Source organism: Dromiciops gliroides, chromosome 6, assembly GCF_019393635.1.
Source record: "Dromiciops gliroides isolate mDroGli1 chromosome 6, mDroGli1.pri, whole genome shotgun sequence".
NCBI lineage: Eukaryota > Metazoa > Chordata > Mammalia > Microbiotheria > Microbiotheriidae > Dromiciops > Dromiciops gliroides.
The window spans coordinates 27,235,437-27,254,654 of NC_057866.1; the positions used below are offsets into that span (position 1 = coordinate 27,235,437).

Consider the following 19,218-nt stretch of genomic DNA (forward strand, 5'->3'; position numbering starts at 1 on the left):
CCTTGGAAGTTTCTTGAGCCTGTTTTTAATGATACTTTAAAATGTTTAGTCTATAATTTCTCAATTTGTTAACATTCCATGCCAATTAGAAAAAGTACCTATAAACAGGATAGTATTTTTTTTTTCAGTTGTATTCCTACAAGGTGTGAATAGTATAGTGTTCATTCTTTACACAAGCCAGGCAATATATTAAGCACTTCACAACTATGTGTTTCACCCAACAACCCTGGGAGATAGATAGGTGTAGATATTTATTATCTCCTTTGTATACACAATGACTGATTAGATTTTCTAAGTTACTACCATTACAATATTTTTAACCCAATCAATTTATAATGACTACTAGCAGCAAGTAAACAGTTTGCACAAGGTCCCATTATTTTTAGTTAACTCATGTTAAAAAATTGATGGTGACGTTACCAGTAACTTTCCATTCCCCAAAGAGCCAAACCAATTCCTTTAAATTTTCTAAATTACTAATCCTTTAGCATAACTATTTAAACCAGAGCAAAGAAATAATCCTTTCCCTATCAATCAACAGGCATTTTACGAAACATTTTGTAGTCTTGTATTAATTGGGGAAGACAGGTAACAGCTGCCAAAGGGACATTGCTTTAAAAGAAATTCCTAAATCTTTTCTATTTCAGTGGGATTAAGACCCTCTCTGAAATCTCCTTTTCTTTTTTCCTTCTTTTTTGCGAGGCAATGAGGGTTAAGTGACTTGCTCAAGGTCACACATCTAGTAAGTGTCAAGTATCTGAGGCTGGATTTGAACTCAGGACCTCCTGAATCCAGGGCTGGTGCTTTATCCACTGTGCCACCTAGCTGCCCCCTACCCTTTACTTTCAAACCCTGAATTTACACTATTAGTGCAAAGAGACTCCAACTTTCTTTACCTTTCACCTCATTCTTCACTTTTCTTATTTCCTTATGCAACATTACTTTTTCTTCTACTTACTTAATTCCTCTAGTAAATCCTTTTTGGTTATTTCATAGTTACAAATGCACAGTTCATATCAATTTACTTAAGGGCTTTTGGGCAATTAGAAGTGGTGATGGGAAAATAGACTCCAAAACAACTCACTCAGCACAGGTTTCCTCACTCTAAGATGTCACAGAATTCAGTGAGCAGAAGAAGAAACCACCTATCTCCTCCTTAAAGGTAACCTTTTAAAAAAAAAATGCTGGAAAAGCATTCATCCAGCTATTTTACAAAGGAATTCAGTTGGCAATGACCAAGAGATTGGCTTGAGTTCAACTATGGCACAGGAATGTCACAGATATTGGTATAGATAAAGGTTCTCTGCTATTCTCACACCAGAGCACTGTGAGCTTAGTAATCATGACAAGGAAAAAAAAAAAAGGGTGGGGGACCTCTAGTTACCTTCCTATGATTAAACAAGTGGACTTTCAGTCACTAACTCTATGAAACCATATCAACTGATTGCAATACAGCAGGGGACCAAATGAATTATTTCTCACATCAGCAAAGAAGTTTTGACCTGATCACTTTCCTATTCAGGCTGATTTGCTCCTTCCTTAGGGAACCTGGGTGCCTCCTTCCTTTCTCCTCATCCCTAATCCCAGAGTCTCACCATATTGGTGCCAGACTTAGTTTGGACACCCAATGGTCTTTAGCCATACTGAATCTCAGAACTTGAGTTTAAGCAATCATGCCCCCTCAGGCTCCCCAGTAGCAGAAATCAAAGGTGTGTGCCACTACACTTGGTTTTAAATGTATTTTTAAGGGCAGCATGTGTACTGAATAGACAGCCCTCCCTGAATAATTTTAACTGATGGAAAATGTTTAAAAAATTTATTTAACTGCATTCTCTTTAGTTTTATAAACATAGAAGCCAATGCATTTAATAACTTTTTTTGGCTAAATGATCATTTTTAAACATAACATGAATAAGGAAACGTTTAAGTTAATAATTAAAGGGGGATATGAAAAATTCATGAGTTTTCCAGAAATATACAGGGAAAACCAGTTTCAAGAACATTTCATGACTGCATGTGGCAATCACTAGCATAAACTATGAAACAATAAATTATCTTTAAAGAATTCAAATTCACTACAAACACAAAAATTTTTTAAATAATAATTTATCGATTCTATAATAAATTTGGCTACAGATGATCTAGTATATTCAAAATACGTAGGAAAAGATTTTACCTGTACATAATTTTTCCCCCTGATTACAACTAAAATGGGTGCTAACAAAATTTTTTTAAATGCCTGATTTTTTAAAGGAAAAATTACTTCTATTTGGCTATGACACCACTTAGAGATATTATGGCAAATCCTGTTTATTGAAATCACTTTGGGGAATGGAAGTTGTAATTCTACTAAACAGCTGATTTAACTAAAATCAGAACAGTTTCTTGAAGAACATTGATATTTATGGAAAATCTAATGCAAATTATAAGCAGATGGAGTCACAAAATGATTGTTCATGACAAGAAGGCATAATATTTAGCCAAAATTTACATAAGATGAATGAAAATAAGGAAAATACCACAAGCAACATTCACCAACCACATGCACAGAGAAGACTAATCTTTAGGGATAAGTCCAATGTGAGCTAAATCCAGTCCTCTCCATGATGAAATCAATCACAGTGGTATGATCTACAATGTTGTCAAACTCAAATAGAACATTCCTGTGGACCACATCTTGACTTAGAAAACCACAAATTGACTTTATGTATATGCAGTATTTTACTTTTACTTACGTTGTCAAATAGTTTCCAACCACACTTTAGTTCAGTCCTCAGTAGGGAGTTTTGCAGAGCACACGGCCCATGGACCCAAGTTTGATACCTCTAATTTATATTATACAGGGGGTTCTTTCCTTCAAGTCCTTTCTGCATCTCTCTCTCTCTCTCTCTCTCTCTCTCAATCTTTCTTTTGGTATCTATAGATCTTGAACATAAACTTGAGAAGTAATGCAAAAGAGGGGATAAGACCCATCAAGATGGGTACTTTACTGATCACAACATACTTGGATGCCCCTTATAGAATGGCCTTCAAAGCCTGATCCACATTCTTTTTGTGTGTGTGTGGGGGGGGAGGAGGCAATGAGGGTTAAGTGACTTGCCCAGGGTCACACAGCTACTGTCAAGTGTGTGTGTCTCTCTCTGGCAGTGACAATGCATATATGACTAACCAGTTCCAAACCTATCTATTATTATCTAGCCCACATCTCTCCATCTTTTCTGTAAGAATAGTATGAAATTTTATCAAATGCTTTGTGGAAATAGGCAAATTAAATCTACAATATCTTCCAATTTACTAATTTAGAAACAGCCAAAAAAAGAAATAAAGGTTAATTTCATATGACCTATGTAAGGGGCTAAAATTCTAGCTAGTCTGTCTAAAATATCTAATGAGTGGTCACCAATAAATTATAAGCTTTAGTAAGAGTTAGACTTTTAAGCATTTATTAAGGAGAATAAGAATTTGGTGAAGAGAAAGGCCTAGATTCATCTATCTATTAAAAGGAGAGCATATTTCTAGCTCCGCTCTCCACCACAGTCCTGATGAAAAAAAGGGCGCATGCGGGAGAAAGAGAGTCAGAGCACCAGCCTCACCCCCTCTTCCTCCCACAAGTAAATGCCACTTCCTGAGGCCAAAGCTGCATGGCCTTGTCCTCAGAGGCCTTGTCCTCATGGTGGAGCTTTCCTACAGTAAGTCTCCAGCAGGTGGCATCATTCCAATTGTTATACCTATTTTAAAAATTTTTGCTATTTTGCTTTTATGTCATTTCCTAATAATGTATCGCTCCTTTTCCTCTCAAAGAAAATATAGCTCAGCAAAACAAATATCAAAAAAGCCTGATAAACGTGGTATTTTAGACCCACAGTTTTCTCTAACCTCTAGAAAGCATTGGGGAGGTATCAGCTCCTGTTTTCTTTAGTCCAAGCTTGGTCATTAGTGATGGGCAGGGCCTATCTTAAAGAAGTCTCTGTAATCAGTTTTTCCTTTTCTAGACATTCACTCAATGTCTCCTTTGTTATTTGTCTAGAATTTTCTCTGGAAATGAACCAAAACTCACTGGTTTTACAGATGTTTGTCACTTCTCCTTTTTGAAAACTTGGATGTTTCTCTTTCTCCAGTTTTGTGGTGCCCTTCTCATTTTCCATGATCTTTTAAATATCACCAGGAGTGGGTTAGAAATCATATTCACTACTTCTTTCAGTACCCAAGAATAAAGTTCACTGAGGTCAGATAACTTATATTTATTAAATCACTCTTAGATGGCAAATAAGATAACTAGAAATATTCTTGGAAGTCAAAGTCCAGAGGTACACATTCGAGAAGCTAAATCTAGCTTTCACCACACACGATTTTCTTTTGGAAATCCTTCAGGAGGCCCGCAAACATTGTCTAGACTCACAGCATCTTGTACCTTTTTTTTTTTTTTTTGGTGAGGCAATTGGGGTTAAGTGACTTGCCCAGAGTCACACAGCTAGTAAGTGTTAAATGTCTGAGGCCGGATTTGAACTCAGGTCCTCCTGAGTCCAAGGCCAGTGCTCTATCCACTGCGCCACCTAGCTGCCCCCATCTTGTACTTCTTGATGGACCTTATTGCCACTATATCTCTCCTTCTATTTTTATAGTCATTCACTCATTATCTGGAGACCATGACTGTAAAGTAATTTTGCAAATTCTCTCTTTCCACAAAGAATTCCCTGGCTGACTGAAACATTTACTAGCCCTGCTTTGTAACACAGTCAAGGCAGACAATCCCACTTGCAACATTACTAATTTTACCAAGGCTTCATGTTGAGGCAAATGAGTAGGTACTGTTCCAAAAGTTTATATTTCTAAGACACACTCGGATCTTTTCACTAATTTGGGGCACTGGAGCAACAAGAGAACAAACACTTATCCCACGGATTTATATTCTCGGATATGATCTTTGGGTATTTTATCAGTGAAAGCACTAATATCTTAAAAATAAAAAAGAGCAAATCTCCATTACAGATTCTTTTTAAAAGTATATAATCCGAGGGGTAGCTAGATAGCGCAGTGGATAGAGCATTGACCCTGGAGTCAGGAGTACCTGGGTTCAAATCCAGCCTCAGACACTTAACACTTACTAGCTGTGTGACCCTGGGCAAGTCACTTAACCCCAATTGCCTCACTAAAAAAACAAACAAAAAAGTATATAATCCAACAAATGTTTCAAAACCTGCCCTGTTCATGTCTCCCTCTGAATTTCCTTCTGTTCATTCTAAAAATGTTTCAATAACGCTCTTATTAGGGGGAACATCCCTAGACTCTCTGTCCCCTCCAGGACACATAAAAACCCTTCCTTGTAGGAAATAAACAGAGTTAAGCAAAAACAAATCCGAACCTTGGCTACGTCCAAAAATGTAGGTCTATTTGAACATTTCTAGTCCACTACGTTACTTTCAGGAGATGTGTAGCAAGCTTTATCCTTGGTTCCTGGGGCTGTGGTTAGTCAGGGCATTGATCAAAGTTCTTAAGAATTTCAAAATTGTTTTATGTTTTTATCTTTGTATAAACTATTCTCCTGGGTGTTCCCATGTGTGCCTCAATTCATAGAAATCTCCATTTTCTCTGAATCTAGCCTTCTGCATTGTTTATGGCACCATTTCTATTATGTTTACATTTCATTTGTTCAGTTCCTCCCAATTGATGTGCACCCTTCAATTCAATGAACATTTATTACGCGTCTCCTCTGTCCCTGGTTCTGTGCTAAGTAAGCACTGTGGATATAAAGAGGCAAAAGATAGTCCCTGTCCTTACAGAGCTTACAACCTAATAGGGGGAGATGACATGCAGACATAGACATACAAAGCAAGCTGTAAACAGGATAAATAGGAAACAAAAGATGGAAGGCACTAGAATTAAGAGTGGATTGGGGGGGGAGGGGCAGCTAGGTGGCGCAGTGGATAGAGCACCGGCCCTGGATTCAGGAGGACCCGAGTTCAAAAAAAAGAGTGGATGAGGAAGGCTTACTGTAGGAGGTAGGACTTTAAGGAAGCCAGGAGGATTACAGGTAGGAGGGACAGAGAAGATGCCTGGAGCTTAGAGATGGAGGGTCTTATTTGAAGGTCTGTGTTACTGGATCAAAGGTGGGAGGGAGCTGGTTATAAAGGGCTTTGAATGCCAAATAGAGCACTTTCTATTTGATTCTGTAGGCAATAGGGAGACACTAGGGCATGACATGATGGAACTTATACTTTAGGAAATCACTTTAGTGCCTGAATGGAAGATGGACTGGAGTGGGGAGAGTGAGGCAGACAGACCCACCGACAGCTACTACCAATAGTAGTATCTGAGAGATAAAAGGTGAAATCAGCAGGCCTGGGCAGGGAAGAGTGGAGTCTGGGAAGTGGTGGTAAGGATAGTAACCCTCTTAGTTTCTGGCTCTTTGCTACAACAAAAAATGATACCATGAACTTTTTGGTTTTTTACATATTGGTCCTTTTCCTCTTGTTAAGGGGTAAAATTCTAGCTAGTCTGTCTAAAATAGCCAATGAGTGGTCGCCAATAAATTATAAGCTTTAGCAAGAGTTAGACTTTTAAGCATTTATTAAGGAGAATAAGAATTTGGTAAAGAGAGAGAGAAAGGCCTATATTCCTATCTATTAAAGGGAGAGCACATTTCTAGCTCCGCTCTCCACCAGAGTCCAGAGGAAAGAGAGCGCGAGACTGAGCGCCAGTCTCTTCCTTCCTCCTCCCACTAGCCCACGTCACTTCCTGACTCCTGGTCTTGCCCTCAAAGACCTTCCCTTCATGGGCAGAACTCTTCTACAGTAAGTATCCAGCAGGTGGCGTCATTCCAATCGTTACAGTCCCCCCTGTTGTTCCTCAAGAAACAAAATGTTTCCTTGACGGAACAGTAAAAACAATATAATAACTATTGCTAACTAATAATATGTGAACAACAATATAGAAAAGGAAGAGAGGAAAGTTTTGTCCAGAGGGGCGACAGTCCGCCTGCTGCGCATGTCAGACTGCCTGCCGGGTACAGTGCGCCTGCTGCGCATGTCAGACTGCCTGCCAGGTACAGTACGCCTGCTGCGCATGTCAGACTGCCTGCCGGGTTTTTTGACTTCCGGGGTGGAGAGAAGGAGAGGAGCCCTTTTGCCTGCTTGGCGGGACTCCTGACGGCGCGGCACAGACTCTCTCTCCAAAGGTGGCCTTTTTTTCGGTTTGGTGAGTTTTTATAAGGAATATAGACTAAGCTTAGACTTAAGACGATTTGTATTGTGTTTCTACTTTCCTATCCTTCTAATCAACATCACCTTGTGACTATCATAACTATAAATAAAAAGGTCTATCTAGAAAACCAAAAGCTGCTTCCATTTACTAGTTTGGGAGATAAATTAAGGGAAAGGTTAAGTAGGGGAGATTTATGATCTAATATCCAATTTTAAATCTCACACTCTTTTATCTCTTTGGGGTATAAGCCTCATAGTTGTATCAGTAGGTCAAAGGGTATACCATTTTTTGTCTTTCTGGATATTGCTCCAAATCAGCACAAATGGTTTAATAGCATAAGAACACTGATGTACACACCAACATGTGAACAGCATCTCTGATTTTCTTGGTCATTGTCTGAATCAAGAACGAGAGGTTTAAAAAGGGAATGTTTTGTGGCAAAATAGTCAGGGCAGCTAGGTGGCACAGTGGATAGAACACCAGCCCTGGATTCAGGAGGACCTGTGTTCAAATCCGGCCTCAGACACTTAACACTAGCTGTGTGACCCTGGGCAAGTCACTTAACTTCAATTGCCTCACTAAATAAATAAATAAAATTAAATATATATATATATATATATATATATATATATATATATATATATATATATATATATATAGTCAAGAAGACTGAGGGGGACTTGAGTTCTTGGTGAAAGAGAATTTTTTCAATGAGTTTAATTCATTTCTAACTAACCAAGAGATTTTTTTGGGGGTGAGGCAATGAGGGTTAAGTGACTTCCCCGGGGTCACACAGCTAGTAGGTGTCATGCATCTGAGGTCACATTTGAACTCAGGTTCCCCTGAATCCAGGGCCAATGCTTTACCCACTTTGCCACCCAGCTGCCCCACCCCCGAAGATTTCTTAATATGGAAACAGCTGTCATAATGATTGAACATTATTTATGGAAAGTCAAGATGGAAAAACCTATTGTATCCTCCCAGTGGTTCAAGATTATTAGCTTTCATGTATTCATGAAGTTAGGCTGTTCTAATTTTATGGAGTTTCGTAGCATCCCCTCTGCAAACTGTAAGGGCTACAACCTAGTTTTCAACAGAAAAGTTCAATTATAATGCAAGGGGGAGAGTTGTTGGTAAACTTAAGTATAATTAAATGTATTCCTGTGGGATAGAATAAGGAAAAAAAGCAGTGGGAAACATTTTAAGTCCCTTGATTAAGCAAATTTCATGTAATTCAGAAGACAAAGCATATTGCTTTTAGTAGCCTATCTAACAAAGAGAAGGCTATCATTCCACTGAAGAAGCATGTGGCCCAGGAGATAAGACTGCTGGACTTGGGAGTTAGGCATACATGAATATAAATCCCAAATGTGACTGTGTGATTCTGGGCAGGTCAGTGAACTTGAATTTCAGGAAACTTCTCTAAGACTTATTTGCTAAATTATCGTAGTAGTCATGTATTGAAATCACAGATCCTTGTTGGATCCTACTACAATTTTTGATTCCAACTTTTAAAGGTCACCACCTCCTATGTCACACTCTAAATTGTAGTTATAATAGGGAATAGTCAAAAGAATGGTTAAGAAGGAAATTCAGTTGACATGTTGTTAGCTGGATTTTTAAAAATCAGTAAAATCTTATTTAAACAATCTTGTAGCACTTAATCTGTCTGTAGAAAAATTTTTAAATGATACATTTCAAAGGTGCACTATTGCTATTGGGTCTTCTTTAAAAATATTTGGCAAGTTTAAATTTCAGAAATGTAGATCTCAAAGTTGGACAACTAAATAAAGCTGTGTGTGTGTACAAGTACTTTTTTTTTGGTGAGGCAATTGGGGTTAAGTGACTTGCCCAGGGTCACACAGCTAACAAGTGTTAAGTGTCTGAGTCCGGATTTGAACTCAGGTACTCCTGACTCCAGGGCTGGTGCTCTATCCACTACACCCCCTAGCTGCCCTACAAGTACTTTTAAAAAGATATTAAAAAGATATTCTACACACAGGAAATTTCTAATCTTTTGCAAAGTTTTGGTGTAAGCTTAGCTTTTGCAATTTTAAGTTCTAGAATTTTTTTTCTTTTATAAAACTTCAAAAACAACATACATGATAAACCATTTATTATTAAGTATTTACTATTTGTCTGGCAATGGGCTTAAATACTGATAATACAAGTATAAGGAAAGAAGACAGTCCTTGCCCTCAAAGAGCTTACATTCTAATGGTGGAGGGGCAGCTAGATGGCGCAGTGGAAAGAGCACCGGCCCTGGAGTCAGGAGTACCTGAGTTCAAATCCAGCCTCAGACACTTAACACTTACTAGCTGTGTGACCCTGGGCAAGTCACTTAACCCCAATTGCCTCACTAAAAAAACCAAAAAAACCCAAAAACATTCTAATGGTGGGTCACAATACACAAAGGAGAGCTAGGAAGGGAGTGAGCATGGGGTGGCATGGTGAGCAGAAAATGGTCAGGAAGGTGACAGATAAAGTGAAAGCTCATTTTTCAAATATAACTAAATAATGGAATTTTCTGATAGAGAAGATTTATACACAATTCAACTGCCTTTTAATACAGAAAAAGAAAATTCTGGGGCAACATTTTTGCTGGAATAAAAAGCAACTTAGGACATGAGGAAAAGGGCTCACTAGACTACTCAAGAACATTAATAATTCTTTGGAAACCTTCCTTCTGAAGCGGCTCCTTCACCTAGAAAAGTAAATTTTTTTTCCCTTCAGAACGTCCAGAAAAGAGCAAATTTATGGAAAGAATACTGGATTCAGAGTCATAAAACTGAGATTTGACCTGGGCTAGATCACTTAACCTCTCTGGGCTGCTGCTTCCTCATTTATAAAACAAGGAAATGAGGGGGCAGCTGGGTGGTGCAGTGGATAGAGCACTGGCCCTGGAGTTAGGAGGACCTGAGTTCAAATCCGACCTCAGACCCTTGACACTTACTAGCTGTGTGACCCTGGGCAAGTCACTTAACCCCAATTGCCCTAAAAACAAACAACCAAAAAAAACAACCCCAAAACAAGGAAATTAGACTAGCTGACGGCTCAGGTCCCTTCCAACAGCCCTACCTCCATGATCCCAAGGAAACAATTCTCTAAGGAAATGCTATTACACAGAGTCCACCAGTGGATACTGCAGTTATCTTACAAGAAAGTAATTCAGCAGTTAAAAGGCCATGAGATAATTAAAACTTAGTAAATTAGAAAGAAAAAGTCAACAAATCAAATACCACGCCACCACCCATCAAGGTTTTGAGATCACTCTTACCTAAGGGTAAATACTACTGGCCTTTACTCCACATTGCACAATTCTCTCATGATTCCCCATCAGCTAAGACAGCCGCAGGAAGCTAAAAGTAGGAGATCTTAGATTAAGTTAGACTAAACTGTTCCTTTTCTTTTTTAAATCAAGGAATAGGCAGATCATAGTCCACTTTTCCTTATAGAAATATTATTTGTAGAACTGGAACCGTGACTGTCACTTAAGTATGGCTTTATTATATATGTCTTAGAAAATCTGAAGCAAATGAAACCTGTAATATATGTGTTAATCAAAAAAAGGCAAACGCAGGGGCAGCTAGGTGACACAGTGGATAGAGTACTGGCCCTGGATTCAGGAGGACCTGAGTTCAAATACGGCCTCAGACACTTGACATTTACTAGCTGTGTGACCCTGGGCAAGTCACTTAACCCTAGTTGCCTCACACACACACACAAAAAAAAGGCAAACACATTGCAACTTATAAAAATGTCCAGAAATTAAAATGTTACTCAAGATCTGGAACTAAACAGGCAGGCTCTGATAGTGGAAATAATTACTATAGAAGACACAAATTTGGGGTAAGCATATTATCAGTTTTGGCCAGCTGCCACGGGACTCTTAAGTTATTTGAGCACTGTAGTAGCAGCTATAAGACTATACCATGTACCACAAAAACACAAGCTTATTCATATATCCCTATTTCAGTTAGTAACAACAACCATCACTAGCATTTATGTACTTCCCAGGAGAGTGATAGGGGGTAGGTAAATAACTTTCACCACCCTTTCCCGCATCCAATAATACTGATCCATCAGTCTATCAATCCATACTCTTTACCTCCAATTACATTACTCACACATACATATACAACCTCTCACCCACCATGGCTGTTACCAGTTTCTGCATCCAACCCCCGTTAAAAAATCAGAGGATACTCAGGACACCAGACCAACCACCCCACCCCACCCCTCACCACACCACACCAAACACACCCATTTTCATGACAAACTAGTGCCTCCAAACATCAAGAAATAATGGTATCTAAAAACAGACAAGAGAGGCAATCCCTTGCAGTCAAGAAGAATTGAATTCACATCCTACCTCTGATTCATACTAACGTGACCAGGGTGCTCCAAGCAACTCTCTTGTAAGACTATAAATTAGGGATAGTTACTTGGCATCAGTGCACAAGTTTCCACACTAGCATTCTGCAGTGGAATGGAATCACATGTCCAGTCTCTTCTCCTTCCCACCCACAAAGACAATGGCAAAAGACCCTAAAATTTACAGACCCCTTACATACATTAACTCACACAGCAATAAATTTGAACTGTTAATTCTTCCCATTCTTATGGTTTCCAATCTAGCATATGCAGGCATTTGATGTTTATTTGAATAACTTATTGATTGCTTTCTAGATATCCTAGAGACTTGGGATGGTTTTGCAAAACCACTCTTAAATAGTACCTTGCAATATTTTTGTGAATCTGTTTCACTTAGCCTATTAAAACAAAAACAAAACCAAAAACAACTTCCTTTCCTTATGCCAATTTTTCTCAAGGATAAAACTTCAAAAGTCGATATAACTGGAGTTTTGATGTTTTAAATTAGGCGCTAATAAGATTATAAAGAATATGGAAAAAAGATAAGGTAGAATTTATGAGCACAGTAGCAGAAATATCTCACCAGTGGGGCATGAATATGTATATAGTACATAGTGATACAATGTTCATAGGGTTATAGAAGCCAAGAGTTGGAAGTAACCTTAGTTATATAGTCCCCACTACATAACTGGATCCATTTTGACAATGATCAACCAGTCTCTTGCACATACCCGGCGTTGAGGAACTAACTATCCTTGAAGACTTTTATACCTTTCTGGTCTACGTCTACATCATCATCATCATCACCACACACACACACACACACACACACCAAAAGATTTGAGATCCTTGTCAATCAATATGGTGTCAAAGTGAAATGCAGTGAAATACAGATATCTACTCTAACAGGCTAATTATTTACTGGCTCATTTAGATAGGTTAACATGAACATCCACTAACATACAAAAATTGGGTTCTGCCCATTCATTCCCTTAACAATCTGAGGAAATAAACATTAAAAGCAGTTACAATTATTAAACTGTCTCCCTTAGTTTTCCTTCTGATAAATGACATTTGCTCTCTTTAAAACATTCTTGCAGGGGCAGCTAGGTGGCGCAGTGGATAGAGCACCAGCCCTGGATTCCAGAGGACCCAAGTTCAAATGCGGCCTCAGACATGTAACACTTACTAGCTGTGTGACCCTGGGCAAGTCACTTAACCCCAATTGCCTCACTAAAAAACAAACAAACAAACAACCCCCCCCCAAAAAAAAAACCATTCTTGCAAACCACCAAATATTTCCTTTCTTATTCTTTTGGACCTGTTTTCATGGGAAATGCAAATAAGGAAACTCCACCATGGCATGTCTGGCTACTGGTCGTCTTTAGAAAGCTGTCTGGTTTACATGAACTAATGCTGAATGGAGTGAGCAGAACCAGAAGAACACTGTCCACAGTAACAGCAACAATGTATGATGATTACCTCTGAATGTCTTAGTTCTTTTCAGCAATACAATCCAAGATAATTCCAAAGGAGTCATGATGAAAAATGCTCTCCAACCCCAGAGAAAAAACTAATAGAGTCTGAATACAGACTGAAGCAAACTATTTTCACTCTATTTTTTCGAGGGTTTTTTCCCTTTGTGTCTGTATCTTTTTTCACAACATAACTAATACAGATTTTTTTTTTAAGTAAGCAAAAAAGTTGCCTGGGACACAGAGAGCTTAAGTCTTGGGTTGCCCAACCACAAGGTGTCAAGAGGAAGGACTGGGCCTTTCCCAGGCTGGTCCTCTAGCCACTACGGCTAGTCAAGGCTATGGGTCAAACACTAACATCACAAGTAGCAAAAAGACATGATACCACACTACAAGGCAAAGCTACACACACACACACACACACACACACACACACACACACACACACACACACACACTGCACAAACCCACGTGACCCATTCTACACAAACACTGTTGGATTTAGAACCATAACTTCCGAAAATCCCAAATTCAGACCTAGAAGGGGCCCCAGAGGCCACTGGGTCCAAGCACTTCGCTCTACATATGAGGAACGGCACAGAGAGGTTATGAAACTTGCCCAAAGTCACACAGTTACTAAGTATCTTTAGGTGGGCGCTGTGTGCAGAATTTGAACTCGGGTCTTCCGACTCCCAGTCCAGCACTGCCACCACGAAACTAATAACCTCACCCCCACCCCATCTCCATGTATCTCCACTTCAGCCCCTGCTCAGGGCAGTGTTGGAGAGGCATGAAGAAGACACACGAGGAGCCCATTACACCGAGGGGGACCAGAGCTTCTGCTCGGAAAGCCCGAAGCTCCCGAACCCCTCCCCTTATGAAAGAGGGCGCAGGCCCAAGAGACCCTCCAGGGCCGGCCATGCGCCAGGCCCGGCGCCCATTCCCCAAGAGCTTCCTGAGGGGCAGCCCCTGGCAGCGGCCAAAGGCCGGACCCAGGAGCGCCAGGCCGCCCTGACCCCTGGGGGTCACCACCGCTCCCCTCTCCCCCAAAGGTCACCGGCTCCTTCCCAGGAGGTCAGGGCTCTCTGAGAGCGGGGGAACACAGCAACAAGCGCTCATTAAGCGCCTACTGTGTACAAATGTCATGCCCAGAGAGGACAGAAGGGGCCTGACCAGCCGTCGAGGCCACTCCCGCCATTTGACAGGCGGGTAAACCGAGGCACGGGCAAGTCACGGTCCTTTCCCGCGGTCACGCCATCTCCCAACTCCCAGGCTGGTCCCTTGGTCGGTTCGGACGCCCGGCGAGCCCTCGGAACCACCAGGCAGAACCCTCACGCAGGCAGCCATGACAGGAAAGCACGTGGACGGCCTTTTACGACAACTCCCACAATGCCTCGCGCCTACAAGTCCCACAATGCTCCGGAGCCGCCGGGCTGTTAACCCTTTGCTGGCCGGCTGGGAACGCGTTGGGCCTACACTCCCCATCCCCCTCCTCAGCCCCTTGCTCCCGCCCCCGCTGCTCCTGGGGGTGCCCGCTCCCCACCCCCACTCTCTAGGCCGGCCAAGCGCCCCTCCTCCCTTCCCCAGTAAGCGGGGCTCTGAGCAGTGGGGCAAGCACCCCTGCAATTCACAAGGGCTGCTGACCCCTGACCTTCCAGCCATCCCTTTACCCCCCCTTCCCACCAGAGAAGCCCCCTGCAGTGCCCCCATTTCTCTCCAGCCCGTGAAATACTCCAGAGGAATCCCAGGGGCCCTCCTCCCAAAATAAAGGTGATTTCTAAAGAATACCACCTTTCCCCCCACCCCAATCCCAACAGAACCGTTGTGTCCACCCAAAACTTCTCCCTCCCCACCTTCTCCCGGGGCACGAAGAGACAGCCAGGGGACCCCCCACTGTTCTGTCTTTCAGGCTTCACAGTAACTGCAACTGACAATATAGAGACAAGACATTTCACTAAGAATGGGAGGGGGGGGGATGGTAATCAGCAAACACCTTAACTGCCACCCTCATTCATGAAACCCGGAGGTCTCCTAATTAAAAACAGGATAAAACAACAAACAACAATAAACACATTTCTTTGAGAGGTTTCACCCAGATCACACTTGGGTATCAGGGCATTACAAAAAGAAGTTAAATGCCCTTAAGTTGCCAGGCCACAGACTGAACACATGCTCAGATGTGAAACTGGGTGATAGACAAACAATAATCTAGTTGTTTTTTAAAAATCTATACTCTGAAACGACCAAATTTACTGCAAAACAACTGATTTTTTTTCATATTAAAATACAAAATAAAATGGAGCCTAGACCTGATTTTTTTTCAAAATAAAAACATTCTGCCTTTTGAAAGTACATTTGAAGTACAACCTGTATTGCCAATTACAAGAGGGAAGCAGAAAATACAATCAAAACAATTTTTTACAAAAACTGATGGAAGGGATTTATTTTCTATCAAACAACCTCCAAAATGTCTAATTTTAAGCATGTAATATATATCCTGTTAAACAATATTTTGCCCTGGAAAACTACAATGAGAGAGCATATCTCCAATATTTCCATTTCCACTTATGTACCCTCCGTAGTTTTCCATGAAATTCATACAAATACTCTAGCAACATAAAAATATATGTATTTGTAATTTTAGCTCACTCCACTAATTTTTACTTTTGTCTTTCCCCCCCAATTTTCCACTGAAAATACCTTTAGCCAAAATTTAACCCAGCAAAGTTGCAGTCTTTTTTTTCTCCCCATATTTCCTCAACTATCATTCCTCAAGTATTTTCTTTACATTTTATATAGCCTTCTAATGTTAACCTACTCCTAGCTTCATGAAAAAGGCTCAAAAGTCAAATTAGAAATGTAACTGACAGCCATACATTTTCCCAAGTACCTAACAAAGTCCCTCCTTGTTGCTGTGATATAATAGTTTCCATGAACACTTTGCTTTTTTCCTTTCCCCCCCTTATTTCAACCTCCAAGATTAATTTTTTTTTAAACTGACAAGTTAAAGGATTTTACTTAAAGACTGTATTGGAAATAATTTTTATATTTTCCCAGATCACCATAATCCTTCTTTCTTAAAATCACTTAGAATTTTGGTATATCCTAATTAAGCAATTTTAAGTCAGTCTTAACCCAAATACTTAAAGCTAATAAAATGATTCTAGCAGCTTGAGGGGGGCAGGGGGAAGAGGTCTAGAAATTTTTTTTTCCAAAACCAAACACAGAAATGGAGTCATTTGCTTCCCAAAGCTTTAAAATATTGCATTTTTTGAAACAAAATGTATTTTTTAAACCTAAAAATTGACACAAATATTTTTCAGATGCTATGAATAACATTTTATTGGAATTGCCCTTATTATTTGATTTCATAAAAATAGAATCCTTGTTTACTTTCCATAACATAAGTAAGAAAAGAAAAAACAACAGGGCAACATATTTATTTTTTCAAAAATTCTATCTGTAGCAGAACTTAAGGATATACAAATGTTTGTCTTTTTTAAATTTTATTTTATTCAAGATCTAATTATCTTTCTTCTTCTTTTGACTTTATGAAATATTTCAAAAGTTTTCCAATTTCATGGGGGTTGATTTGTTTGCTTTAAAATATCTGCTTTTCAAAAATGGAATTTAAACCATTATTACATGTAAATTATGCCAATAGAGCATATACCCGAAATACAAAACAAATATATCAGACAACTTGGTCTGTCTCTCTAACGTTCCTTTTATGAAACAACTATTCACAACTGAAAAAGTAAATTTTTGTCTGATTGACCAAGATGTCTACATTTACCTTCTGACGCTATGGGCCTTGATTTACCCACTATTTAAGAATGTATTATGTTGAGAGCCTTTCCTTTACTGCCCAATATCTTGGTTAACTTTCATTCCCTTGTCTGCTTTTAAAGCAATCAAGATCCCTTTAAATTTCCTCAATGAGGTTCTCACCCCCTTTCGTTTCTCCCCACCTTCTCTTCCTGTCAATTTGCATGCACACTTAGGAATATTCTAGATACTTGAAAAAGCTGCTGTGATTTTTGACTTGGCAAAAATATTCCAAGCCATGTCCCTCCAGATAATTCTTTAGAAATAATTTTCCTTTTTAAAAAATGTTTGTTTTGTTATAATATAAAAATGGTCACCCCCAGGTACAAATATCTGTTATTTAAGCTAAAATATGAGGATAAGGTTTTTGCTTTTCTTTCAACATCCTGGACTTTATCAGGGCAATTTCTAGTTACTGTGATTTTTTTTCTAAGTTAAAAAAATTTCTCCTTCCTAACATTTCCATAACATTCACAGCATCTACTTCAAAAAGTAGAAAGAAGCTTCCTCCTTGCTTATGTTTTTTAATTCAAAGTCCCTCTTCTCAAGAAAGCAACAGGATAGGGATACAAGGCAATAATGAATATTTGAAAATTTTCTTACCAGAAAACAAGATGTTTCCCTTTTAAAAGAGGCATCCAGTTCAGGACAGGAAACTTTTAATTTTCCTACCAAAAAATGAGAAAGAAAAGGGGCGAATTAATTGAATGATAAGTACAGCTCCTTGAAAAGCACAAGGCCAATGTGGACATTTGGATTTCCAAGTGCTAATTTGAAGCATAGAGACTAAAAAAAAAAAAAGTGATGAATTAAAATTCAAGATCCTGAAGAATTTTATGCCTTGTTTTAAATTTTAAATGCTCTTTCAGCCCCTACCCAGCTTGTCTTAACAAGCTGCTGCTTTCCACCTAAAATATAAACTTTATATTTTTATCTTAGAATACTGTGTCCTTTTCATGTCTCAATGAATCATTTCTATATTTTTTCATGATATTTAAATAATGAACTCTCCCTCTCTACCCTCTTGTAAACTATGCATTTTAGCACAAAACAATGCCTTTAAAAAAAAAACCCATAGTCTCTAGATCTTGGATTTCAAACTGACATATGAAAGATCAAATATCTCAGCCAGAAAATTTATAACTTTAACTGAACACTCAAATTTTCTCAGGGTCTTTACATTTGAATATTACAACTCAGTTTCTCAAGAGAGATATAATCTGAAAATTTTAACAACCTTGATGTGGAAAATTTATGGTTAAAAGGGTAAGAATAGGATTCACTGATTTTGTCATTTTGCCCCCCCCTTACCCCTTCTTCCTACATCCTCTCTATTTTTTTCCTCCATGTTACAGTTTGATAAATTTTTTTGTACAGTTTGATAATTTTAATTAACTCTCTCTCTACAAATGAAATCCATTTTCTTCACAGAGAAATTTTTGAGTCATAATATTTTCCTGGATATGACCATTAATTACCTATGTGAACTTGGAGAAGTCACTACCTCTGTGGGCCTCAGTTTCTTCATCTGAAAAATGGGGGATCAGATTAGATGACCTCTAAGGCACTTCTGTCTCTAAATCAATGTTACTGTGCTTTTCTTTATATAAGGATTCACTAATTTAAACTGTGAAGGGCAAGAGAAAGGTTATCATTCTTGCTAAGTTTTCTCCCCCACTGTTTTTTCCCCTGGAAATTCTTTACTCGAAGATATCCCCCAAGTGGTTTTTGTCATACTCTATTGAACTTTCCTGATAAGACAGCAAGGTCTGCCTGACTGTCCTTCTCTAGCATGTGAGGGCACATCCTGGTTTGGGGTTTATTTCATTTATTTAAACACATAAATAACAGTCTCTATTTTCTAGACTTTAGTAGGTATTAAACTAGGGTCTTGTCTAATTGGATCTTGGCCTGCCAGGGTCCTTTGGACCCCTCATATAAAGACATAAAGATGTTGAATCCAGTGGGGTCCTGGAATAGGGGGAGAGGATGCTCACAAAAATGGATTCTATCTCCATCACTGAAAGAATTATACTCATAGCTGATATTTATGGGTCAAAGTAACACAATCCTTTCAAAAACTTTTTTAAAAAAATAACATTTTCCTCTTATGTCCCTCATGGGGCCTTAGGCTCCCAATGCTATCTTTTCAAAGGAGATGAGAAGAATATATTTCTTTGCTTCTTGTCTCCTCCATTGAATGTGAGCTCCTTGAGGGTAGGGGCTGTTTTTTGCTTTAAAAATGTTTTTTTCCAGAATTTAGCTGGCACATAGTAGGTATTTAAGAAAAGTTTATTGGCTTAGTATTTGACTGTCTGACTGATGATTTCCTTTGCTGGTA

The 19,218-nt window shown here is 39.2% G+C and overlaps 1 long non-coding RNA gene across 5 annotated transcripts in view; it reads right to left on the bottom strand.

Annotated features, from left to right (window-relative positions):
- Positions 1-19,218, bottom strand: part of LOC122732811 — a 127,359-nt gene that overhangs the window by 2,264 nt on the left and 105,877 nt on the right. For all 5 annotated transcript variants that reach the window (XR_006353651.1, XR_006353648.1, XR_006353649.1 and 2 more), the window contains one exon: positions 17,481-17,545. This is a non-coding gene — a long non-coding RNA (uncharacterized LOC122732811). The remainder of the gene's footprint in view (positions 1-17,480; positions 17,546-19,218) is intronic.